The sequence below is a fragment of the Anser cygnoides genome, chromosome 4, assembly GCF_040182565.1.
Source record: "Anser cygnoides isolate HZ-2024a breed goose chromosome 4, Taihu_goose_T2T_genome, whole genome shotgun sequence".
In the NCBI taxonomy this organism is placed as follows: domain Eukaryota; kingdom Metazoa; phylum Chordata; class Aves; order Anseriformes; family Anatidae; genus Anser; species Anser cygnoides.
Window position 1 is genome coordinate 51521588 of NC_089876.1, and position 18749 is coordinate 51540336.

Consider the following 18749-nt stretch of genomic DNA (forward strand, 5'->3'; position numbering starts at 1 on the left):
TTTGTGGGATTGCAACAAGCGGGAAGTACAAAACGGTGGCTACCATTCACGTATAGTCTAACTGGAATGGATAATGGAAGTCTCCTTCTCTCCCTAGTGCACACAGAAGACAGCCGTAATTGCAGCCCCAGTGCACGTGAACTCCTCAGCCATTCAAATTCTCGCAGCCTGCTCTACTCACAGTTAGCACAAAGTGAGATAATTTCCTTCCCTACGTTATGCTTCATAGGGAAACTGGATTATAATATGCTCAGAAGGTCTAGATAAAAGACAGATGATTAAGAATTACACAGATAAAATATGTAAAACCTCTGTGATGTAAAATATCTGTAAGGCAAAGTCCTCTTTACACAAGGCAATGCTTGCGGGACAAGAGTCATGCAGGTGTCCCAGCTCTCCCTCCGCACAAGAGACAACGCTACACCCTGCAGCCAAGCTCTCGCTATGGTGTTTCCTCGTGTGCCAGTAATTGGCTGTCTGCAATGAGCTGGAAGGAAGAAGTGGCACAGCTGGATTTTCTTCCCTTCTCACGTCTGCATATGAGAGGCTCAGTAAGAAACTGCACTGTGTAAGAAGACAAGGATAATGCACAGACAGTGAGATGAGCTCCTAATTGCAGAAACGCTAGGGAATATTTCCAATTAATAACCTTAAAAGAGCCCTGCAGTCAGTCCCTCAGCTCTCTCGCTGCAAGAATCAGTACTAGGAGCACTGAACCAGCTACAGGATCTAAAAGGTGCTTGGAGGATCTCCTCATTCTACATCTGAGATGCTCTGTCGGTAGCAAGGCTCTACTCTTCTACTTTAAGAGTAAAAAGAAGTAACACTTCTCCAGCACTCAAATCACTCACTCCTGCATTGCACTCCAAGATAAATTCGTGCTCTAAGTGCCACAGCACACGGAGCTTTGAGTTCCTATTTACATTAGCTTCCCAGTTCAGTTTCACAGTGCGTTTCTCCAGGGGCTGTAACCAGTACACGTCCTTTTGTAACGTTAAGAAACCACGACACAAATCATGAGCAGAGGATGAAAAGTTGCACGTCTTTTACAAATCCTTACTGGAACCTGAGAGCAGATACTGGGATATCAGTAACTTCCTTTGCAGCCTTAAATAAGCGTGTCCTGATCCCCATGGCTTCCTTAGCTATTTAATACAGCCAAGCATTCACCTGATAATCCACTGAGGTGCTCCCTTCACAGAGGCTGCACCAGCAGAGAGCCAGGCATCCACGCTATGCACCGATCTCCATGGAAACAAGGCTGTATATTTGGCAACTAAAACCTGGTGAATTAAGGGTAATTTCCTTTCCTCTTTTACTCTCATGCACGTTAAACAGCATAAAAAGGAAATAAGGAGAAATATAATAAACAGCTCATGATATTTTTAGGATGGAAATTATACGTACCACTAAAGATATTATTTAGTGGTAAACAATTCCCACTAAAAGGCAGTGGTTTTCAGAATTATTTATTTCAATGAATTCATTCTGACAGGAACCACACCTGTCACATAAACACTCGCTGGTGTATTACTAGTTTATTAAGTAGGCATTTGCAATGCATTGTGAACAGCCACCTCTGCTGTAACAACCCCCCTCTAGAAAATTCACTATACACTACACTGTTTGCTTAGGGTGGCCAAAAAGAAAAGAAAATCCCTTTCCTCCCAAAGGTTCTTTGCCATACCTCTGCAAATTCATCTGTGGCCACCTCACAAGATTATTTTCTTATCAGACCATCTGGCGTCTTTTCCTCTTATGATGACTCTAAGCTATGTGTGAGACAGTTTGTCAATTAAGCTCGCAAAGGCAAGCAAAAGTGCTTTTTTGATGCCTTTCTCTGTATTTTGCTGTTAGGATTGTTGAGCAATAGGTGACCTGACTGTGTCTCTGCAGCTTTTTATATTCTGATTGGCACACACAACTCAAATTCAGACATAACAAGAAAGCACTATCAATCTAGACTGTACATAAACCTGTTCAAAACTGCAGAGAAATTAATATTAATAACAGTGAAGATGACTGAGATTCATCTGTATCTTTTTGGAGCTCAAATTTATCATGACGAAATTCTGCATCTGGGCTCAGGATGCAGTTGGACATGATGGTTTTTCTTGCCTTAAGATCTATGCATTTGTTCCAGACTTCAAACATTGAGAAACTCAAAACTTTCCGATGAATTTTTCACATCACATCCAGTTCCCCTCCACGCACTGCATGAACAACTGTGAAGGAATCCTACAAAAAGCTGGAGTTGTGTCCATGGGACAACAACACAAAGAAATATACCCTCTGGATGATTATACGCAAAGAGACAGAGGCCAAAGAAAGACTAAGAGCAGCAATTTGCAAAATGAATAAACATAAAAAGGAGTTATGCCACGCGTGCTTTCTGTTCCACAACTCCTGAGAATAATTAATCTCGAAACCCTGATGGGTAGATCAGTGCTATGTCTTTAGACACTAAACTGAGTATTGTACTGGGAACTTGAAGGAACTAAATGAACAAGCAAGAAATGAGAGCAAGACAAAAAAAATAGCTCTTTTGTATTAGTTGTACATTCTTAACAATCTTAGGTTTAATTCATAGCCCCACAAGCTGCTAAAATGAAAAGAGATTTCAAACAAAACAGTTTTAAAAGATAAGCAGGCTCAATGGCTTTGGAGAAAGGGAGGGAGCAATCCAAAAACAAACAAACAAATATTAAATACCTCTTATCAGCCTCCTGCTCCCAGGTTTGGTTTTGCCTGGGGGAAATAAAAGGGACATTTAGACATTCTTTCAAGCTTCTTCCTCCTGGGAGCACTGAACAGAGGACTTGGGAAGGGACGGTACCAGCAGGAGCTGCTCCTGAGAGCTTGCTGGCAGAGCCAGTTAGTAACAAAAGCCAGAGACGGGCACCTGCCCAGCTGGCTAATCCCCTCGCTGCCAGCCTGCTGGCAGCAAACATCTCAGGCCACCTGAAGGCTGTTAGCGCTCCTTCTCTCCTGCAGAAGGCACAGACCCAAACACACTGTTCCATCTTCCCAGGGGAATATCACCTCTACGCCGTCCCTCAGTCATAATGGCAAATCCTACATTATAAGAAAGTTGTAACACTCCCACGCCACTTTGCTATGCCGATCAGTATTTGTACGTTTTTCCCCTGCCTCTGAAGTAACATCCACTTGTCTATCCTTGAGCCGAGCTGTTATTTCCTATCTTGCTACTATTGCTTTTTTTTTCAAGCCTCACTTGTTTTTTAGTGGTTTTCAGCTAAATCTTTTTGATTCGTAATTTTTGAGCTGTGATCGAAATACACAAACAGCTTAGATGTTTTGTCTAGGGTTTGCTACCGACTTAAATGGTGTCATCACAGCATCTAGTGTTATTTACTCTCACATTCATTATCTATATTCTCACATGCCTGGTTGCACTGAAGACAGTTTTGAATCCCAAGGAAGATTCCCATGATGAGTTCATACTGACCATTTTTTGGAAAGAGATAATTTTGCACGCCTCGTACCTGATTCCAAATCATCTCATTTAACTTCCAGTATTTTTCCATGGTAAACAAGGAAAAATGAACTGGCTTTGGACCAGCCTTTTTACTTTTTATGTCACATGAAGTGGAAGCTCCTTGCTGAACACTTTCAGCTTCAGTCTCTACTATATGCAAAACAGCTAGCTGAAAACTTCACTGCTTTACTTCCCTGCATCCTTCCTTCTGTTCAAGATTAACTCTGCAATTGCTACTAACTGATACATTTGTTTTTGCACTGTGTTTTGTGTAAGGCAACTTTTCATCCAAAGCCTTCAGGAGCAGTTTGCCTTGTATTCTTTTTCTTCCATGATAACAAAAGAAAGAGGAGTGCTTTCTGAAAAGTATCAGCAGCACGTTATCGGTGCTGTGCTCGGCACTGATGAGATCACACCGAGAGTGGCGCGGACAAGGACAGGCACGTAGGAAAGATTAATCGAAACGGGACTAGGGGCAGAAAGGCCAGCTGAATCATTAGAGAAATGGAAAGCCTGCTTTTCCAAGAGAGGCCTAAAGAGTTTGGCTGGTTTAGATTAGCAAGAATGAAGCCTGAGATGGACTATCTGCTACGTACAGATACTTTTGTAGTAGATTACCACGGACAGGAAAATTAAAGATAAACCAAAGCGTGCACAAAATATACAGGTATAAAATATACACAGAGTGTACTTAGGCAAGACAGAAGAGATTCTCAGTCATCAGAAAAAAAACTTCCCACTAAAAGGAGAGAAAACACATCTGTTTGGCAAGAAATTAAAGAATAATGTGAAAACGATAGCAGCAGGTGACTGGACTCAGTGAAGTTTTTCGTTTCCATTTTCACAAAAATTGTTGCTTGGGTAAATATTTTTTCCTAGAGCAGTCCTTCCACTGAAAATATGACCTTGTGAAATTTCAAAGTATTCATGCCAACAAAATGAAAAATTTAGTTTTAAACATGGCTGAAGCCTAGAATAACAAACTGCCAGAGCGATTCCAATAAACACATCCCAAGCTTCAGTTTTGAAATTCCTAAGACATGTACAATGGCAGAAGCACCTTGTTGCCATTGTCCCAAACACCCCTATGAAGCATGCAGTCCCACACTTCAGAACAAACGTATTAAGGCAGTTTAGTGAAGATTTTCTAAGGTGTAACATGGAAAAGGCAGTATAAGTTAGGCATTCATGACAACTAGCATGAATATGAAAAATCTGGCTTGAGATTGCCCTAAAACATTACAGTGTCTGTTTCAAACACAAAAGTCAATTTTCAACAAAAAGCTTTACGTGCCTTTTTTCTTATCTTGGACAAAAGACCTCAGATTTCAACAAGATGACAATGGTGGTGTTTTTTTTTTCCTAATGAGTGATATTTTGGTAAGAACATTCCTCAGGAACATGACACAAAACCACATGCTGAATCTGAGATGTAAATCTGATACTAAATTAAACCTGAGATGAAGAATTCAATTTCTATGATTTACCACTTCCTGAATTATCCCTTAGTACCAGCAGAATTTATTCTCTTCCTTAATTAGTCAGCTTCATTTTCCTCTTTTATCTTGTCAGAAACAAAATAATTAACGCGTTATTTGCATTTGGGCTTTTCTAATCTGGCATTTCTCTTTGCTCATCTAAAGGCTATTTGTATTCATCATTACTTTTTCTTTCCCAAATACATTTTGGAGTTTTCCACCTTTTCCTACTTTTCAGTGGTTTTATTTACACTAAACCCTACAAGCAAACTAAGCTTCAAAACCATGTTTGTGAATATTCATTCCAATGCAAAATTTTTACTTTAGCTGGGATTATGCCCAAGAGTGACCTTCCTTCCTCAGCATCCTAGCAAACAATTTTTAAGATTTGAACACAGCAAATTTATGCAGAGACTTTGGAATTTTTCCCAAAATAAAAGTCAGTATTTGCATCAAGGCATCTTGTATACCTCCTGGAAACTAAACCAAAACCTGAATCTTTCAAAACAAGATCTTTCAAACTGAACTTCCACCAATACATTTTCAGATGGGAGTTTTGCTAGATATGCACATTTGAGAAGCAGTGCAGAACCACAGTGTATCACTTTAGGATCACAAGCACCTCATCAGGAGAGCCCACAGAACTACAGTAAATAGGCAAGGGGAGTGAGACCCAAGCAGAAACCACTTTTCATATCAGAATAGTATACAGGCCATAGCTACCTGAGGTAGGGATTGCTCATTGGCTTCCAGTATTATTATAAGTCCAGCACAGCTGCTTAAGTTTCTTTCAACATACTTCAGCTTGCTTGCACACACCGTTTCACAAGCAAATTAAATGTGTCTGTACTTTTTACCTGTTCCTTCTGCAGGTCTCTAGAACAGGATACCTCACTAGAGAAGATTCAGGGACACACTGAGCAGGTTCTCAATTGTGATTTCATTTCCTTATACTGTTGGCATTTATCAAGTAAATCAATTGGATATTTATTGCCATGAAAAACTTATTTTCTGTAAAATTCAAAAAATAATCATTAGCATTTGTAAAAAAAAAAAGATCAATTTTTCAACTTTCCCGTGAAATAGCTGTCAATAAAACTGTTTTAATACAGCTAAATGCAATATTAATTTCATTCAAAATATTTCCTATGACAGCAAACCATTATTCCCAGCTATGACATAACACCAGTACCTTATGAGATTTCCTTTAAAACTTGATAATGCCCTGAATCCTTGACTTCCCTCTCGTTTTCAGAGAGGCAGGCATGCCCTCTTGTTTTGAAGGTGGCAACCCTCCACTGCTCAACTTGTTCTGTTATTCAAATCTTACTCTAGTAAGTTAATATTAAAAGGAACAAGAATAAAGTCAGTTCTGGCCTGCCTGTTTTCAAGTGGCACCATTTGAGTAAATATGACAACCTGGACTGCATCTCCATTGTCTGGAGTGAATTTGATGTAGTAGGATTGATATAAGGCCTTGATGGAGCACTATTGCATCTCTGCCTATGGGAAAAACAGGGCAGTAAAAAGCTTGTACAGGAGACTTCACTAGACAACGTTCAGCCATTAATCAAAGATGTTTTATTCATGGGAAAGGTTTTTTCTCCCCCTCCACCTGCCCCAGCACTTCTATACTGCGCATCTGATTCAGCAACTGTCACTTCAGTTGACATGAAATTATAGACAACAAAATTATACCGAAATCTGTGCAACTTTCACAATTTTATTGCCTAGGATTCATTTATATTCAGATTTTCAAAATGTTGCACACACCAATATACATCTGCTTTCATTTTGTAACTCCATGCATTTTGCTAGCATGTTATTATAATACACACCTAAGTCACCAGCTATACAGTAACACTTAGGAGACTAGCAAATACCTAAAGAGCTATTCTCGTTTTATTCTATTCAACTTCGGCAGTAAGACAGAGCATTAGATTTCATCATTTGATTTGGGTGCAATAATGAGTATCCAATTCAAAACTAAAGATAACTCGGCCCTGTTGTTAGATTCACACAACCTAAACCAGAAATGCAGTGAGAAACGCTCCTAACCTGTGACAGCAGGGCAGCTTTATAATCAGAGAAGTACATTTTACATTCTAAATCACACCATGCTCAGTGGCCTATGCATCGTGTCACTCCTTTAACCTAGCAGAACAAACAAAATTACAGTCTCTGACAAATAGTCAAGTTCAGCTAATTTCATCATTTTGACTACCCACAACTGACATGAGACTGTCACGAGTTCACAGCACATGCTAAAAAGAGCTGAAGAAAACCATACTTTAGTCTTCCCTAGCTGGACAAACCCCAAGATGGCTGTATGATTACAGCAGCAGCACCTGAAAGGAACATGTTCTGTTCTTACCATGTCTTCCTTCGGTTATAAATGAACAGGCAGTGAGAAAATACATTTTCATCTTGTCTAGAAGAACCCTGTTTACACAAGTGCACGACTGGGACTGGCTGCACTGGTACGTACTGACTGTTGCAGTACAGATTGCAGTGAAGGACATGTGCAGATTTGTACATTCATGTACTACCTCTGACCTGTGCTCAGCATTCTGCTTACTGTTATCAACCAACTGCAATGGTGCCCCTGGTGTTTCATTCGGACTTTATTTACGATAGAGAAAACAATGTGTAAAATTCCCATTCAGTTTGGTGAGAACATAAAAAGCTTTAGTGCAAACCTACACACTCAGTGTAAAGCCTCAGCTTGAATGATCAGGACTGCTGATCATTTTGCTTTCATTTATTCTACTCATAAATTGAAACCTGCTATGTGGGCATGGCTAAACAGCCACATAATTGTCATGAAGTCATTGTAACGCTGGAAACACAAAGTCATTGTAATGCTGGAAATATAAGAATTAACACAAATTGCCTGATGATATGCTCATGCTCCCAGTGAAAGCTACCACCAGCATTCCTTGCAAGTCCTGTGTCACCCTGTTGTCAGAAACCTGGAGCATCACCGTGTCCTGAAAACCATCAGATTTATTTTAAAGTTTGTTTAAAAAACAAAAACAAAACAGTAGCAACTCTGCACATCCCCCAACCCCTAGCTAAACTGCTTGGGCATGCTTATAGCCACTAAAATAAAAATAAAAAATAAAAAAACCCTGATCTTAACATTAGTTTACCTTCATTGACAAAAGCTCACTTTTCTTCTTCAAAAATTTCATAGATTCGAATCACTCTGCAAATTCCTGTGCTTAAAGAAAGTACGGTATAATGCAGCAAAATCATTCCCTGTTTTCACAGATAAATTTGGGAACACAAATGCTCTTGCTGGTGCCATGAGATACTTGTAAATTTCCCATTTATATTATTTTATAATTTATATAATTTTCCCATTTATAAGTAATGTAAAATCTGTATCCCAAATACTCGAGTATTAGAAAAGGAAATTAAAAAGACAAGCAATATAAACTGAAACAGTGTAGTCATGTGTGGTGCTATTTCTATGTTACTAAAATATTATGTGACCTTAAATAGAAGGTACTTAATCATACAACTGGAAGCAGCTTTAGTCATACTTAAGTGTTGGCATTTTCATCTACACCAACTACTATGTATACATCGATATTTAGCAATTTAGCAGGAACCCAATGTCTCTTTTTAACTTTCCACATTACTAGATATTTTATAAACTAATCTTATTGTACAGTGATAAAATTAGTATTATGATTAACAAGATCCTTGACAATTTTAACTCAGAACTGTTTAAATAACATATACTTCAGCATATCATACATACAATGAGAAATTACAGAATTACTGAAATTGTAACAGTTTATAATTATAAATTATACGACAGTTTGCTGCCAACTATAAAATACTAACTAGGTAGCTGGTTAAAAATGCTGCATTTATACATCCCAATGTCTTTGTGACACAGAAGGACAAAAAGCACATTTAACATTCCTCCCAACATATAAATCCCTGAGCTGTTTCTAAAACAGGCTGAGTGTTTCAAAGATGCTTGAAGATTCTCCTACAAAAGCCAAGTACCTCATTTCTAAAGTTGTACGATCCCACTTGGAAATCTTATTTTAAAATCCTCTTAGGCTACCAGTACAGGATACCAGAAGGATAAAATTAGGAATTCACTCAGCTAACAGAAGGCATAAAATAAAAAATACATGCTCCTAACTGTAAGTATAAAAGGACTGCACAATCGAGAATAGGCACAACTAATAACATATAATAGAGGACTGTATGAAAACTTTGCCTTATGACACTAAGTTCACTGCCTATGCACTTTTAGCCAAAAAAGCAAACTTCATCATGTCTTCCAGGTGAGGGGTAACAAAGGTAGTGTGTGCACTCAACAAGTCATCGGCAGTGCCAGCTTCACGACTGTCTAACAGCCCTTACTGCCTGCACTGGTGGCCTGTGCAGCCCTTTCCCCCTCTGGAGCTGCACTTCTTGATCTCCTCCCTTCCAGCTTTTCATCGCATTAAAAATCACATCAAAAATTTTAATTATTATTTTCCAGGGAGAGTGATAGCATGTGACTCCAGTAAAGCCTTTGAACATGAAGCCTTTCCCACCTTTGTATGATAACTCAGCGGTCTGCATAATTCATGAAGACAGATGAAAGTCGTCTTTCCCTGTAAATACGTCAGGCAGAAAAACAACTTTGAAATCAAACTGAGGGAAAGATTTAGATCAGACTTTGAGAGCTAACGCAGAAAGCCAACTTGCCAGCGTTACAGCACCTAGGTATCACAGAGGGTCTGCACAAGTCACAGGCAGAGTTCAGCCCACACTGAAACCAAAATTTGAGTTTTAGCCAAGTGAAGGGAACCTAAAGTTAGAAGTAGCTTAGCTGATATGCTTTCAAAGGTATTTCACATTCTTTAGATTTCTAACAGGAAAAAAAAAACTGCCTAGTTTAATTTTTTTTTAATTGTGACTTGATCAAAGGTTGACAACCCTGAAGATCGTATTAATTGGCGGTAATGATTAGAGAACTTAAAAGATTGTTTCTTTTGCAAAATTCACACAACAGTCTCAAAATTGATCAGAAAAAGAAAATGCATGCCGCATCCCTGGGTAATCTTCCATATTTTTTTTCTTAATCTGGGCTAAGAAGGAGACATACAGAAAGGTCTTTCGTAAGAACCCATATCAGATTTGATAACTTACTTCAATACACACCTAAGTAGGAGCCTAGGGATATCACTAATCATAATAAAATGCAGTAGTTGTTCGCACAATCAGTAATTAAACATTGGAACTCCGCCAGAGAAATTGAGAGACGTTAAAAGTTAATGTTCAATGGATATTAAAAGGAATGCAATTGGAGAAATTAATGAAAGAAAAACCATTTATCAAAGGCTGTTCAATGCCCTCTGGAAAGGTTGGACGTGGTGCTTAGGGACATGGTTTAGTGGGTGACATTGGTAGAAGGGAGATGGTTGGACCAGATGATCTTGGAGATCTCTTCCAACCTTAATGATTCCATGGTTCTATGACATCCCACGTGGATAAGGAAGACATGTGAGTGCAGGTCTCTCCAGAGGTGAGGAGAGTCCCACCCGAAGTGACACCTGATGCTCTTCTACAGGCTGCCGTAGGAGGTGACATGACAATGAGCTAGATCAATCTATTAATAACCACCCAAATCATTCAATTTTGGATTAATCTGGCTTTGGTAACCATTTTAATGTCCATCTTTTCTACACAGGTAAGGGATGTAGAGCTCCCAAGTTCTGAACTTCTTTACAGCTTTCTCATTGTTTAATGGTATAGAAAAATAACTCCAAGAGCAGCACATTATTTCAACATTAGAAGTACAATGGATAACACTGACCTCAGCCATACTGCAGCATCCTTTAAAACCAAAAATGAAGTGTATGGCTTGCTTTATTTAATACTCAACCTCATATAAAGATGCTGCATTTGTAGCTATAGCAAGAAGTAAACTTTGAATTACAATCACTGTTGCATGCTAAGTAGTGCTTGCGTGTGCTAAGTGCTTTTGTAAAAGCTGCATCCACTATACAACAAGAAAACAAGAAAATTGATGTTGTAATTACTGTGTGTCCAAGAACTCAGTGATGGATGGTATTTTCTTGATTTTTACTTTCAAAACAATGCCCCCTCAAAAGATAAATTTAAGAAACATACCAAAACAGCATCTGCTGGGAAAATAAATAAATAAATAAATGAAAGCTTAAGAAGACAAGAGCCAATTTTCAGATTTTCTTTTTTGTTGTTTCATCTTGTTGATCTCTAACTACAGATCAGCCCCAAGGTTGCTTATCTTGCAAGATCTGACAAGATCACAGGTCATGACACTAAAGTTATAAAGGATTAATGTTCTTCGTTACCATACTCACAGTTACTTCAGGGAGTGAGATAAAAGGAGCAGAGAAAAGGAATAATAATAAGAAAGAAAGAAAGAAAAAACAAAATAAAAAATGATAAAAGTACATCGGGTAGGCCCAAGTATATTTAGTCCTCCTCATCCCTCAGCTTGTATGTGTGTATGCGTTTCAGGGACATGCTGACTACAAACTATGGCTAAGGGATGCACTTCTGAAAGCATTTAGTTGTCCTGCCTATTGAAACAGACAGTCCTTTACAGTGCCACAACACGAGCGTTCAGCTAGATCGTTCATCTGAGCTCAGCGAGGACTGCTGCCATTACTGCGCAGGGAACCTTCTCCCAGCCAAGAGTGCTCAGGTAAGAAAGAAGAGTTGGGTGCACCATTAAAATAAGCCATGAATCTTTCATACTATTTGCTAAACCTACCTCAGCTGATTATTCTACACACCGGTTTGCCCAAATCTATTCTAATCTGGAAGTTAGACAAGACTTTGCAAATCAAACCAAATATTTTCCTGGGGTGTAGATTTAACCTTTGATTACAAATGAAGCTCATTTCAAAAAATGTATTCCTCTCAAGAACAGTATACTTGTACTATTACATGAGTTGAAGTATATTTAAAATTTACAGAAAGCTGAAAGGTAAAATAATACAAAATTGTTTTGAAAATCCTCTCTAAAAAGTAAAAGGTGACATCCGTAAGACATCCATGGTGAACATAATATTAAGACTTTGAAACCAAATTCTACAATACTTCCCTCCTAACTGCGAAGACCTTTACAACTGGGGATGACAGATCTGCAAATACATCTGCAAATGTATTGCTCTAGGGGAAGCGGAAGGAAACAGTAGGAATGCTACGGCATATATAAAAATATATATTCTGAGTGTGATTTGTAAGTTTGAGAAATATAGAAAGTTTTGGCTTTTATCATTTAAAACAAGAACCTAGAATCATAAATAAAATAAACCTGTACTTTTAAAATCACATTTGAAAAAATCTTTACTAAGCAAAGAAACTCAACCATCACTGGATTTTTATTTATTAAAAAATAAAGGAATTTCTTACAAGACAAAGCAAAATCCATTTTGTCCATTTTTGGAACGTGAGACTTACAGAACAATAAAAAAACCACAGTTACATGAACATTAGAAACAGCTTAATGATTGTGAAACTTTCATCACAGCAAGCTCTTGGCAGCGTAGGCTTTACTGAGAATTGTAAAACAGTTGCAGCTATACTATTTTCATGACTATAACTATCTCAGGCTATCCAAAGCCAGAGGCAGCAACTGGAGGACCATTAGAGAACAATAATAAATTTTCTAGAACAGGCAAGTTATCCACAGACACACTGGTGAATCTTTTTTTTATATTCTGTTTTAAAGATAACCTACAGGTCAAATGCATTGAAATACATTCAGTCTTCACTCTCAGCTTTCTAAATAATGCATTTTAAAAGCTGGCATTCCTTAGATCTTCATTTAGTATTGAGGTCGAAGGAGAAAGGAGTGAATACATAAACATCTTATTTTTCATTTTCACATAGCTGATTCTCCCCACCCCTCCTGATTTAAAAAAAAAAAAATCAAGTTTTTTCTATCCTCATTCTTTGTCATGGCACAAGAAACAGTAACTTAACACTCACATCTAAAATGCAAGTATTAGTCCTTTTCCAAGGTATTTATAAATGAAATATTACCGAAGTAATAATGGAAATGGTCTAATTCTTTTATTATTTTTTTTTAATGTAAGTAATAAAAATAGTAACTATGTAGCCCGTAGTACAGCTTCCGGTACTCTATGGACCAGCTGATTAACACAAAGAATCAGCTAATAAATCTAGAAGTAATTATGGTTGGGGGGGTGGGGGGGGAGGGGGCTGCAATCAGTTCAAGGCAACTGAATTGTTTCTGAAAAGTTTCTGGATAACTTTTAAAAATCTGTACGCTACTTCTGTGCTCGTTTTTTTATGTAAGCTCATTTTTTTTTATGTAAAACATATATCTTCTATGTAGAATGTGTAGTCAAACAAGACAAAAAATATATATATATCAGGAAATGTGATACCAGAGATTTCATACTTCCAGCCCTCATTACAAAGTCTGGCACAGAAGTGTAAGCACTAAACCTGAGACCACCGAAGTGTGCCAAAAGCCCAGGAGAAGAGGTCGGTTTGTTGAAGGAAGAATGCCCACACCAACACCTGCAATTCTGTAGCAGCACAAGTGTCATTTGGTAGGTAAGCTGGTGTCATTATTTGGAACAACACATAAATAAATGAACTGTGTTCGGCACATTCAACACTATATTGTCTGCAGGGAAAGGCAAACTACTAAGCTGTTTTAGAGAATTGTCTTGCTACATTCTTACTAATATGGAATAAAACCAAAGACGTTTTGCGTACCATTTCAAATAAAGATACAGTAGGAGGTTATTCAGAGCAGTCTCTTCTATTTCTCTTCAGTTTTAAATTGCATCTAATATAAAAATGCATAGAAATGTTCAAAACTGTACTACTTTAATGGTAATGGGAAATAGTGGCTATATTCACTTTTCAGAGAAGTTCTAGCAGATTAAGTCAGAAATTGTATTTACTTTTCTGGAGAGAGTCACTCTCCAATTCTGCAAGCTGGCTGGGATTCTTTTTAGTTCACTTCTCTGAAGGCAATCTGTATTAAAGCAGAACAAAAGCTCCTAATCAGGTAAACACAAATACTGAGCTTCTAGTATCTCCCTTTAACACACAAGGTGCCGTTCATCCCACTACACTGCTCTGAATGTAAAAAACAAAGGAACAAAAAACTAGAGAACTTGGTCTGATCCCCTGTCGACTAACAGGAAGCAACATTCTCAGATATTCTTCCATCATTATACATACTTTGGTTAAAAAAAAAAACAACAGTTTGCCTACACTGTGCAGTAAGGAAATGAAAAAATAAAACGAGAAAACAAGAGAAAATGGCCCTTACAAACCAAATTCATAATAACGTGAGTAGATTTCTAAATGACTAAAATGTTTAAAAAACAAAAGAGGATTTTTTTTTTTTTGGTAGGATTTTGTGCTTTGAGTTTTGGCTTTGTTTCTTACATATAACAATAGCACATTCTGGACCTAAGTATACTTCTTTAGGCAGACAATTTGATAGTCACTTCTGAATGCACAGATACACAGATAGGCAGAAACAGATCCCATTCTGACTGGCCTTTATGCAGTTAATTACATCCCAAAAATAAACAAAATACACAGATAACTAAAGCATATTGAATTTTCTCATGTATGAAAATAAATTGCTTTCAATTATTTTTTTTTATCTGCAAGAAACCAATTGCTTTACTGAATGCTTTGAATTGAGAATAAATATACAAAATTGCTAAGCTAATTGCACATCTCTTGCATCTGAGAAGCTGATAAGCAACACATTTTCAGCAACAGGCACTGACTGACCAAAGCATTAACTCATGTTACTGCCGTCCGCATTATTTTAAAAATATCTCTGCAAATGGTTCTATAAATGCTAAACATCGAGTTGGAAAAAGAAGCCACCTACACCTAATCTCTGCTGTATTAAGTAATGCTGAAGACATTGCAGATGGGAGACAGGATCTTTGTGCCAGTTTAAATTCCGGGCAGTGCACTGATGACAGGACACAGTAAGAGCTACACAACGGTATTTCCCACTGCAGCTCTACACAATTTGAAGTCATGGTGCTTTCAGTGACAAAGAGGACACCATGGAGCAGCGAAGTGATGCTGCTGTGGGGTAAGAACGTAACGCTCCATCTTTTTTCCTCCCTCTAAGTCCAGTTATTTATGTCACAACAGTAGATTTTTTTATCTATTGATGAAACTCTTTCATATCCCAACTAGATAAGAAAGCTTTTTTTTTTTTTTTTTTTTTTTTTAAGAAAAACAGATCATACTTTCAAGATTGGTACTAGACGTAGTATTTCCTCAGTCACTCCTGTGTGTGGACACATACCACACGAATGCTTTTTCTTGCTGTTAAACAGAAAGCTCCTGGGTCACCTGTATCACTGAAATAAAGTTTTACTGTCACACTTTGCAGAATTCTTTGCTTTTTAAACACTGCTTCAGAGCCACGGGAAAAAAGTTTTTTGACAAACACCTTTACATTAATTATGTTATACTGTATGTTAGGCTAGAAAGAAAATAAGATTGCTATTCAAATCAAGCAGGCAAAAGGAATCACCTTATGATTAAAGTATAGAAATAAGATGACTATTTGTGGCTCCCATCAATGACGGTGTGTGTGTAAACTCAAAGGTTCCTTAGAACAGATCTTCAGAAGAAGCAAATTACCAATGATAGTCTTCATTTTTACAGTGTATTTTAACACACTTGCAGATGCATACTTGCACTACCATAAGAGTGTAGGCACCCGTGAACACTTCAAAAAAACTATTTAGTCGGAACTGTCAACATAGTGAATATCCAGCCTTGCAGACAGCATTGCCCATCCCTACTGCTCAATACATTAGCTGAATTGTGAATACGTAGAGATTTAAAAAATATATATATATGGAAGGAAAGGAACAGGCTTTTTTGAGTGAAGTAAATTCATATCTGTCCAAGATATTTACCAAAGTGGAACTGATATCTGTGTGTAAACATTTTTTTTTCCTATTCCTTTGCTCATTTCATTTCTCTATGGGGAATTAAACATAACAAAGAAAAAAAACTTTTGACTGAATCATCTTCTTGTTATTCCAAACAATCCCTGACTGAGACCTTACACCTAAAAATCACACACTGACACTTTGAAAACATGTCTTTACAGAACAGGATTTTCAGAGAGGGGGAACACCAGTAACTATTTAAAGTTACTAGGAGATTAACACCTCCCTAAAAATGACATCATTATCTTGAATTGGCCATCCAAAAGAGGAAATCTTCACGATTTTATCATCTCTGTTTTAGGTAAAATGGTTTCAACCATGGCAGCAAAGAAACTGAAGGGAAATCATATTTATTTCTTCTGTATATTCAAAGTACCCCATACTACTGGAGTTCCACAGGAATCATTACTGATGTTTTGACAATCTAGTAATTATCTAAGCAGTTATAAAATCAGTTTAAATTGATTAATTGAATTGCTCATTTTTTCTGTTTTGTTTTTATCAGCTGTTATTAACATTTCATGAGCATTAATATTTATAAATTACAAAGATTACAAGAAGCAATTAGCACCTTCCAAAATAATATTACCCAGAGAAAACAAACATCAAACATGATTAAATAAACTCAGGTTTTCATAATAAAAAAAATAAATTAAATTATTTCAGCATCAGGAAATACTGTAGTCTAAATTAGTGTCATTTACTGAGAAGAATATATGCCTGAATCCAAAGAAGTACAATTCTATTTCCCCACCATGCATGCAGCCCGAGCAAACAACTCTGCTGTACTACATGCCCAGACTACCAACAGAACAGTTTGCTCAGAAGCATCTGCAATGACTCTGTGGCCTGCATCTACAGCAGGTCTGAGGTCCATTGGACCTACCTGCCTCCTGGTTCAACATTCACACCGTAAGTTACACTACACATCACTATAAATTTATGCAACCCGCCCTCACGCTTACACTAGGCAGAGTTTGTACTCAACAGCTTCTCTGTGAAACACAAGTGGCAGCGACTCTGCAGCTACTTCACAGTTGGAAATTTTTCTTTAACAATTCTTCCCATTAAATACTTTTTCCAATGGTTACAATGAAAATGCTAATTATGGACTGTCTGACAGCAAAGACAGCCTCACAACAGAGTGCGGATTCTTGCTTGGACCTCAGGACACTATGAAATTATACTCGAGATGGGTGAAATGGGATTGTATTGAAAGAATACAATCTTGTATGTTCTTCAAATGAAAAAAAAAAAAAACTTTAAAAAAAAAAGAGAAAACTCTTTCTTCCCTCTCTCAGCAGCAAAAAGAGTGCAGAATTCTTAACTCAGGAACAAAAACAAAATGCAGTTGGGATCACCTTTACAATACGCTAGAACGAAGGTAGCTAAAGCGTGGAAAAGCAGTAATGTGCACAGCACATATAAGCACACCTCAGAGCAACTTTAAATATAATTCTGGTACATGAAAAAACCATCACCTCAAATCTAAGAATAACAAACACATCTCAAAATTTAAGTGCATCATTTTTGCAAAAATAACTTTGTAGAACACGACCTCCTCTTTGTAGTATCCAAATATTTCCAAAATCAACATTAGTCATGTTTTTCCTCTTTTTCTCAGATCATGGCTACATTGTACTTCACAAAATTCTGTTTCTGCAACACAAGAAAAGAGGAAAAAAAAAAAGATACTATTATTCTCCCTCACCGGGAGACAACCAGTGTTTAATTTTCATATATAAAAATTCTAAAAGCATGGCTACATCCGATGCCTTTCTTCTTAATGTAGGGTGGGTCAAATACAAGACACAATTTTACCATACCTTATGAAAAATTATCAACAAGTCATATAAATTGCAACCTACATGGATATCAAGTGAACATTGTTGGGGTCAATGAAGTCTAAAGAAAGAGGAAAATATTAAATATGAAGCACAGAAGAAAAGAGACTTTACTGCACAATAGATCTTCACAAAGGATGAAATCAAAACCCTTCTATTTAAACAATAGTTAAATGATCAGTTAACTCATGATTAAATCTACTGATATGCTCAAAGGTATACCTTTCATAACACCGATTTTATAAAATGATTATCAGTGCAAGAAAAGCTAGGATGTATTCAGAGAAAAAACGACAAGAAAACACATGGACAGAAAATCAGGGATAGTAAAAAAATATCCCAAATATCACATGCAAATGCTTCCATTCCAAATTTCAAGGATCGCAGATAAGGTGTTCCTGTAACTCTCAATTAAAAGCCATACTGCATTTCATTGTCAAGAGTATGTTCTTCATATTCAGCCTAAATTTTCCCTTCTTAACCTCATCTTATTATACCTCCCATCTCATACTTGATGAAAGGGCAAGGGAGGGGAATAAAAGATTAACCCCAGATGTAATTAGCCTAATGAGGTCACAAGCAGCTTTCTTTCACAGCCAACAGAGTCAAGAGAAACAATATGGTCAGCATTCACAAATGTCCAGTTGTGACCAGGTACCAATTTCTAATTTAATTGATAGCATTGGCATTTCCTATGAATCCAGATCAAGATTTGAACAAATACTGCAAAACTGTAGCAGGGTACCTGATTCATGCTGTTAATTCCTTGGCCTATCTGTAGATTTGTCTCTAGAAAGCCACTACGTTTATTGTGATATTTTCTCCTCCATCTCTGTAGTAATTTCCCAAACTTATTTAATCTTTCCACTAGCAACCAAGATAGGCCTAATACCTCTGTGTCTGCAGGATTTAAGCACCTTACGATTGTAAGTGAAAT

At 37.3% G+C, this 18749-nt stretch overlaps 1 protein-coding gene across 16 annotated transcripts in view; it reads right to left on the reverse strand.

Moving 5' to 3' along the window:
* MARCHF1 (membrane associated ring-CH-type finger 1) overlaps window positions 1-18749 on the reverse strand; it is a 299519-nt gene that overhangs the window by 73337 nt on the left and 207433 nt on the right. Inside the window, exon 1 of one of the 16 annotated variants that reach the window (XM_066996131.1) lies at window positions 2713-2924. The exons of the other annotated variants lie outside the window; for them this stretch is intronic. The gene's annotated coding sequence lies outside the window, so the exon portion shown is untranslated. Of the gene's footprint in view, window positions 1-2712; window positions 2925-18749 lie in introns of those variants that run through there. 16 annotated transcript variants of the gene reach the window in all.